General features: G+C 43.5%; 1 non-coding gene across 1 annotated transcript; it reads left to right on the top strand.

Annotated features, from left to right (window-relative positions):
- Window positions 1-6,377: 6,377 nt before the first annotated feature.
- trnai-aau (transfer RNA isoleucine (anticodon AAU)) lies at window positions 6,378-6,451 on the top strand. The gene has a single exon. It is a non-coding gene; the product is annotated as a tRNA-Ile (tRNA).
- Window positions 6,452-8,480: the final 2,029 nt, after the last annotated feature.

The raw sequence follows: 8,480 nt of genomic DNA, 5'->3' as shown, positions 1-8,480 counted from the left end.
AACTAAATTATTTGGGGATGTGACAAAACACATGAATGAATGTAAAACAGTGGATGTGATGTACATGTGTTTTAACAAGGCGTTTGATAAGTGTCCCCGTGGTAGGCTCATTCAGAAGGTAAGCAGATGTAGAATGCAGGGAAATCTGTCTCTCTGGCTGGATATATAACAGCTGGTCCACAGAAGCTGGAGAGTGGATGGAAACTATTCAGCCTTGGAATTTGGTGATCAGTGGGTATGCCAAATAATTGGTTTTGGGACTTCTGCCATTTGTAATTTTTATAAATGACTTAAATGAAAAGTGGCAGGTTGGGTGAGTATGTTTGCTGATGAGACAAAGGATAGTGGATTGTTGGATGGTGTGGAGGGCTTTTGTAGATTGCAAAGGGATATTCACAGGATGGAGAGCTGGGAAGATATGTGTAAGATGGAGTTCAAACTGGAAAAATGTGAGGTTATTTATTTTGGAAGGTCTAATTTGTATGCAGCGTTAAAGGCAGAATTCTTGGCAGTGTGAAGCAACAGAGGTATTCTGGGGTCCAAGTCCACAGATTCCTCAAGTCTGCTAAGCAAGTTGACAAAGTTGTTAAGGAGGTGGAAAGTGTACTGATTTCATTAGCGGGGGATTGAGTAGAACAGCTGCAAGGTTATGCTGCAGCTCCACAAAGCTCTGGTTAGACCACACTTATAGGAAGCATGTGGAAGTTTTAGAGAGGGTGCAGAGGTGACTTACTCGGATCTGCCTGAAACAGAGGGCATGTGTTGTAAAGAAAGGTTGAGGAAATAGGTAATTTTCTCTTTGTAGCAACGAGAGATGAGAAGTGCATGGATAGAGGTGTACATGATAAAGAGAGACATATTTTGAGTGGATAGTAGGAGAATTGTTTTCCCAGGATGGAAATGGCCATCGAGAGGGTGCATAATGGTATGGTTATTGGTGGAATGTTTGGAGTAGATTTCAAGGTAGGTGCTTTACACAGAGAGTGGTGGGTGCGCGGAATGTGTTGCCAGTAGTGGTAATGGAGTCAGGTCCATTAGGACATTTAAGCGACTCTTGGACAGGCACATGGGTAATAGGAAACTTTCGATATGTAGGTTATTTTGACCTCAGTGTCCAAAGGAATGTTGGCACAAATTCGAAGGATGAAGGGCCTGTACTGTGCTGTTCTGTTCTATGTTCTATGTTTCACGCTCGTTTTCTACGTAACGGCTGCTCCGGGAAGCGAGAAAGGAGGTTGCTAAGCTGCTGGTGAGGCTATTTACCTCCTCACTCTCCGCGGCAGTCATACCGGAGGACTGGAAGGAGGCAGATGTTGTTCCTCTTTTCAAGAAGGGTAATAGGGAAATAGCTGGCAATTACGTACCAGTCAGTCTTATGTCTGTGGTCAGCAAAGTTTTGGAAATAATTCTGAGGGATAGGATTTTTGACTATATGGCAAAGCACAATGTGATTAAAGGCAGTCAGCATGGCTTTGTGAGTGGCAGGTCATGCCTCACCTCACTTATTGAGTTCTTTGAGGAGATGTAAAGACAGGTCGACGACAGTCGAGCAGTGGATGCGGTGTATCTGGACTTTAGCAAAGCATTTGATAGAGTACCCATGGAATGCTCATTCATAAAGTCAGTAAGTATGGGATTCAGGGAGATTTGGCTATCTGGATTCAGAATTGGCTGGCTGACGGTGGTTGTGGATGAAATGGATTCTGCCAGGAGAACAGTGTTGAATGATGCCCCGCAGGGCTCTGTTCATGGCCTCTGCTCTTTGTAGTATTTTATAAATGACTTGGATGAGGAGGCTGAGGGGTGGGTTATTGAATTTACAGATGACACAAAGATTGGAGGAGACGTCGATAGTATCGAGGGCTACTGCAGGCTGCAGCCTGACGTAGACAGAATGCAGAGCTGGGCTGAGAAATGGCAGATGGAGTTCAACCTGGATAATTGCGAAGTGATGCATTTTGATGGACAAACTCGAATGCTGAATATAGGATTAAAGACAGGATTCTTGGCAGTGTGGAGGAACAGAGGGATCTGGGTATGCAAGTACATAGATCCCTCAAAGTTGCCAACTAAGTGTTGTCAAGAAAGCAAATGGTGTTCTGGCTTTCATTAACTAGGGGATCGGGTTTAAGAGCCACGAGGTTTTTCTGCAGCTCTGGTGAGATCAGACTTGGAATATTGTGTCCAGTTCTGGGAGCCCGACTACAGGAAAGGAACAGAGACTTTGGAGAGGGTTTAAAGAATGTTTCCCAGGATGATGGCTGGACTGGTGATCCTGCCTTTTGCAGAAAGGTTCAATAAGCTTGAACTTTTCTCTCTGGAGAGAAGCAGGAAAAGAGGAGACCTGATCGAGATGTACAAGGTAATGAGAGGAACAGATATAGTCAATACTCCGAGACTTTTCCCCAGGGCAGGATTGACTGTTATGAGAAGTCATGATTTGAAGATATTAGGAGGAAGGTATAAAGGAGACGTCAAAGGTCAGTTCTTTACGCAGAGAGTTGTGAATGAATGGAATGCGTTGCCAGCTGTGGTGGTGGAGGCAGAGTCATTGGGGACATTGAAGCGACTGCTGGAAATGCACATGGATAGTAATGAGTTTTGGTTTGCGTCGTTTAAGTTACTATATTTTACATTAGGATTAAATTTCGGCACAACATCGTGAGCCAAAGGGGCTGTTCTGTGCTGTACTTTTCTATGTCCTATATTGAGAGATGACAAATACTGTATAACGACTGTAGACGGATGCCCATGTATATGTGCCTCACAGAACGAATGAATAAGTATATATGTTCGAGTGACTGTGCATGAAAGTTGTGTGGATGTGTGAGTTTGAGCGTATATTCGTGTGAATGTATGCTTGAGGATTTGTGCAAAGTTTTCCATTCAAATATATACGAACTATGGGCAGGGTTTTTGAATGTTTGTGTGAATACATGTTTGCAAGAGTGTGTGAAGGAGATGTTGCATTGTTGAGAGAATATGAAAAAAAAGACAGAGTGAGTGCGAAAGATTGTTCGGGTAACTGCAATTGTCTGTGGGTATAAATATCTGTGACTTTGTATGTATCTGACTTCTCATTATTCTCATGCCTGAAATAAACGTCAATAGGTAATGATCATGATGTTTTCAGCATCTATAGTCTATAATGAAAAACAGAAAACAAATATTTGCAGAAGACTTCATATGGTCCGTCCTCACTTGGTATCAAGAACCTATACCTATACCAACAACGATTTGCAGCTGTGAATCAAGCCAAATTGACTCCAGTAGTTAAAGGTTTGACTGGTCTCACATCGGGTTACAATTCACCATGCACACGAAAGGAGTGAGGAGGAACCAACAACACATACACAGGATAGGACAGACTAATTTGAAAGAAAGAATACAGCGTAGAATTCTGGACAATAAGAAAGAGTGCAACACAGTTTAGAAAATTGAGAACCGACGCTCACACTTAGGGGGAACACGAACAGCAGAAAGTAGCGGGAAGTAGATCCTCTCCATCTCCTGAAATATATTCCATATGTTGATCGCCTCCCGATAGAATGAAACTGCCTCAGCCAAACTCATGATGCCTCTGCTGTCAGTGGGTGAAGAGTAATTCTGAGGAGTTCAGTAAGCACAAGCTGATGCCAGTGAAGCGAAATCCTTATATAGAGCAGAGAGGACAATCCCTGAGAAACAACGTTCTATTTTTTTCTGAGCTGGTATTAAGTCATCGTGAAAACTTGAGCTCTGTTAATGGAGTTGGGTATTGCTTTTAGTCTCTGGACAAATGATTTCAGTTAACGCCCTTTCAGGTCAAATATTTATCATGGAAACTGAAATCCAGCAATGTAAGTAACGTTTGAGTGTTGTCGCGTGATTGAGTCACTTTTACAACCAACTTGAGATTGGGAGGGGAAGTCTGTCTGTGGTCTACGTGTGTATGTGTGTGTGAGTGTGTGTGCAATTCTGTGTTTTGCATGGTCGTGGGTTCAATCACCATACTGACCATGTGACGCGCTAATGTGGTTTTGCGGGGCAATGTCTGGGATTGTCGTTACTTTTACTTTCACCGTCTGCAAGAACTTGTCACATGATCGGTTGAGATGTGTATTCATTCGAAAGCCGACCATCGCTGTCATGGAACATCAACTCGTTGGTCCCATGTCGGATCTCAGCTCCGTTGCTGTATTTCTAAACAACGTGCTCCACGAAACTGGAAGCCTCACCTGCGCAATAAAACATTTGATAGGGATAGACGCACGACTTGATCTCTGTACCCATGATGACTGGTCGATGTTGTCTGCAGCAAATCAATCAGTCTCAATTGTTTTCACAAACAAATGCAAAACATGAAATATATGCAGCATTAAGCAGGCCTGGCACAGTCTCGGAGGAGAGCCAGAGTTCAGGCTTCGATTCAAATCAAAGATTCGTTCATGTTATTTTCCTGGATCTCTGTTAATACTTGTCACACGACTTCCAGAGAGAATTCATTCGCTTGCTCACCTCTCATGCATCGACACTGGAGTTATCATATCACTGGCAATATCATAGAGCCATTAATAAAAGCAAACTACTGCGGATGCTGGAATCTGAAACCAAAAGAGAAAATGCTGGAAAATCTCAGCAGGTCTGGCACCATCTGCAAGGAGAGAAAAGAGCTGACGTTTCAAGTCTAACTGACCCTTTGTTAAAGATTTTAAAAAAGGGGGAGAATTAGGGAGCTATTTATACCAGGCTGAGAGAGGGTGAGTCAAGGCTCCAGATGCAAAGGTGATAATGACAGTGCATGAAGAGATTAAAGGGAGATTAGGAGTCGCGAATGATCCAGGCTGAAGCCAGTGCTATGTGACAAAATATGTGGGGATGGGTGAAGCAGAGACAAAATGGAAAACAGGGGAGAAGGGTAGCAAAGCGGGAAGAGGAGAGGAAAAAGGTATTGAGAGAGTGGGGAGCGAGAGAAAGAGAGACAATCAAGAAATAAGAGTTACAGAACAGAGAAAAAACTCAAATAAAAAGATAAATAAAATAATTGAAATACAATTACCTGAAGTTGTTTGAATTCAACAAATTCAGACAATTTTACTTCATTTATTTTCTTTATCTGTTTTTATCATTTCACCTGCACTAACATAGAGCCATTAGACATGAACAGCACTGAAAACACAGTCTTCGGTCTCATGCGTCCATTCCGAACAGATATCCTCAACTGATCCAGCCGCGATTGCATGCACTTGACCCATGTCTCTCTAAACCGTTCCTATTCAAATACACGTCCAGATTCCTTAAAAGTATTGGAATTATATCATTCATCACCAGCTCGTCTGGCAACTTATTCCAGAAACGCACCACCCTCTGCGTGCAGCCGTTGCCCCTCACTGCCTTTCGAATTCTCACCCTCCCACACCAGATTTATACCCTCTGTTTCTGCGCTGCCCCACCTGAGCGAAAGGAACTTGTCTAGTTACCCGATTGGAATTATACCATCCATCACCAGCTCGTCTGGCAACTTCTTCCAGAAACGCACCAGCCTCTGGGTGAAGCCGTTGCCGGTCACTGCCTTTCGAATTCTCACCCTCCCACACCAGATTTAGACCCTCTAGTTCTGCACTGCACCACATGAGCGAAAGGAACTTGTCTATTTACCCGATTCATGCCCCTCATGATTGAAAAACCTCCGTAAGATCAGCTCCCAGCCTCTGACGCGCCAGGCAAAATAGTGAGAGAGTGTTCAGCCTGTAAACGTTTGCAACTTTTCCATTTTCAAATGTAGGATGTAGCATGCTGTCTGAAGCAATCATCTTATCAGCTGACCTGTCGCTGACAAACGCTGCAGGAAGGCGTGATAACTTGCTAAATATGCTGACAAACGAAGATTTGCATAAGCAACATGAGTCATTGAGCAAAACGTGCAATTGAGTTCTGAGCTGTTGCTGACACCAAAGCAACTGCGTCGTTCGGGAGCAGAAAGAATCCCACTGTTAGATTACAATGCAAATGCATTTGGCATAAGGTTCGTAGCAGTTTATCAGCAGCACATAACCCTGACTCCAAAGGTCTGTGAGTATCCAGAAGAACAGTGAGCGATCGGTGAAGGTACGTTTCTCCAGACGATATTTGTCAACATGACAAGCTGCAGCTGAGCTGGTGGCATTCCTATTGAAATTGCATGCGTCCGGACATTGTGCTTAATTTTGGATATCAGAGCAAATGGTTAACTCGAGTATGGTCGTTCGGAAAAGTAAATGCTTTTTTGTTGAAAAGCTTTGCAACGAAAGCAAATACTTCAGAATATCGTGCGATCGAGATGAAGCAGAAAATGAACAGCCGCCGTGGTTGTGAGCACCGGCAATATAGGCATTTCCTTTTGCCACGCTTGCTGTGTTGGTCGGTTAGCTCAGCTGGTTAGAGCGTGGTGCTAATAACGCCAAGGTCGTGGGTTCAATCCCCGCACTGACCATATGACGCGCTAATGTGGTTTAGCAGGGCTATGTCCAGGATTGACGTTGCTTTTACTTTCACCGTCGGCAAAAACTTGTCACATAATCGGTTGAGATGTGTATTCATTCGAAAGCCGACCATCGCTGTCATGGAACATCAACTCGTTGGTCCCATGCCGGATCTCAGCTCCGTTGCTGTATTTCTAAACAACGTGCTCCACGAAACTGGAAGCCTCACCTGCGCAATAAAACATTTGACAGGGATAGACGCACGACTTGATCTCTGTACCCATGATGACTGCTGGATGTTGTCTGCAGCAAATCAATCAGTCTCAATTGTTTTCACAAACAAATGCAAAACATGAAATATATGCAGCATTAAGCAGGCCTGGCACAGTCTCGGAGGAGAACCAGAGTTCAGGTTTCAATTCAAATCAAAGGTTCGTTCATGTTATTTTCCTGGATCTCTGTTAATACTTGTCACACGACTTCCAGAGGGAATTCATTCGCTTGCTCACCTCTCATGCATCGACACTGGAGTTATCATATCACTGGCAATATCATAGAGCCATTAATAAAAGCAAACTACTGCGGATGCTGGAATCTGAAACCAAAAGAGAAAATGCTGGAAAATCTCAGCAGGTCTGGCACCATCTGCAAGGAGAGAAAAGAACTGACGTTTCGAGTCTAACTGACCCTTTGTTAAAGATTTTAAAAAAAGGGGAGAATTAGGGAGCTATTTATACCAGGCTGAGAGAGGGTGAGTCAAGGCTCAGATGCAAAGGTGATAATGACAGTGCATGAAGAGATTAAAGGGAGATTAGGAGCCGTGAATGACCCAGGCTGAAGCCAGTGCTATGTGACAAAATATGTGGGGGATGGGTGAAGCAGAGACAAAATGGAAAACAGGGGAGAAGGGTAGTAAAGCGGGAAGAGGAGAGGGAAAAGGTATTGAGAGAGTGGGGAGCGAGAGAAAGAGAGACAATCAAGAAATAAGAGGTACAGAACAGAGAAAAAACTCAAATAAAAAAGATAAATAAAATAATTGAAATACAATTACCTGAAGTTGTTTGAATTCAACAACTTCAGACAATTTTACTTCATTTATTTTCTTTATCTGTTTTTATCATTTCACCTGCACTAACATAGAGCCATTAGATATGGACAGCACTGAAAACACAGTCTTTGGTTGAACGCGTCCATTCCGAACAGATATCCTAAACTGATCCAGCCACGATTGCATGCACTTGACCCATGTCGATCTAAACCCTTCCTATTCAAATACACGTTCGGATTCCTTAAAAGTATTGGAATTATACCATTCTGGCAACTTATTCCAGAAACGCACCACCCTCTGCGTGCAGCCGTTGCCCCTCACTGCCTTTCGAATTCTCACCCTCCCACACCAGATTTATACCCTCTGGTTCTGCACTGCCCCACCTGAGCGAAAGGAACTTGTCTATTTACCCGATTGGAATTAAACTATCCATCACCAGCTCGTCAGGCAACTTATTCCAGAAACCCACCACCCTCTGGGTGAAGCCGTTGCCCCTCACTGCCTTTCGAATTCTTACCCTCCCACACCAGATTTATGCCCTCTAGTTCTGCACTGCCACACCTGAGCGAAAGGAACTTGTCTATTTACCCGATCGGAATTATACCATCCATCACTAGCTCGTCTGCCAACTTATTCCAACCGAAGTTCAAAAAAACAATCCTGTCATAATGACAGTTAACAGAGGAACATGCTTGTGTTATCTCATCTTGCCATAGTGGCCTTTCAGCCTTAAGCTTACTCTGCTAATTGGTGTAAGAATGTTCCACTATGGTTATCGCATCCTGCCCCTGCCCTCCACAGAATACAGATGCCAGTGGTCTTCATGCTTTAACCCTTCCCATGCCTTCATGTTCTTTCTTTTCAATATTCCCCCCTTTGAGTCCTACTGATCTCACCCATGGAAAGAAGACAATAAGCTTAGCCTCTCATTTGCCCAATACCAGAAATATGGACAAAATAATTTTCGGAGTCTGATTCTTAAAGGGTTCTTC

Source organism: Chiloscyllium plagiosum, unplaced genomic scaffold (genome assembly GCF_037043375.1).
Source record: "Chiloscyllium plagiosum isolate Xiang-an unplaced genomic scaffold, Cpla_swu_hap1 HiC_scaffold_52, whole genome shotgun sequence".
Taxonomy (NCBI): Eukaryota; Metazoa; Chordata; class Chondrichthyes; order Orectolobiformes; family Hemiscylliidae; genus Chiloscyllium; species Chiloscyllium plagiosum.
This window is presented reverse-complemented; position numbering and strand designations above follow the sequence as displayed.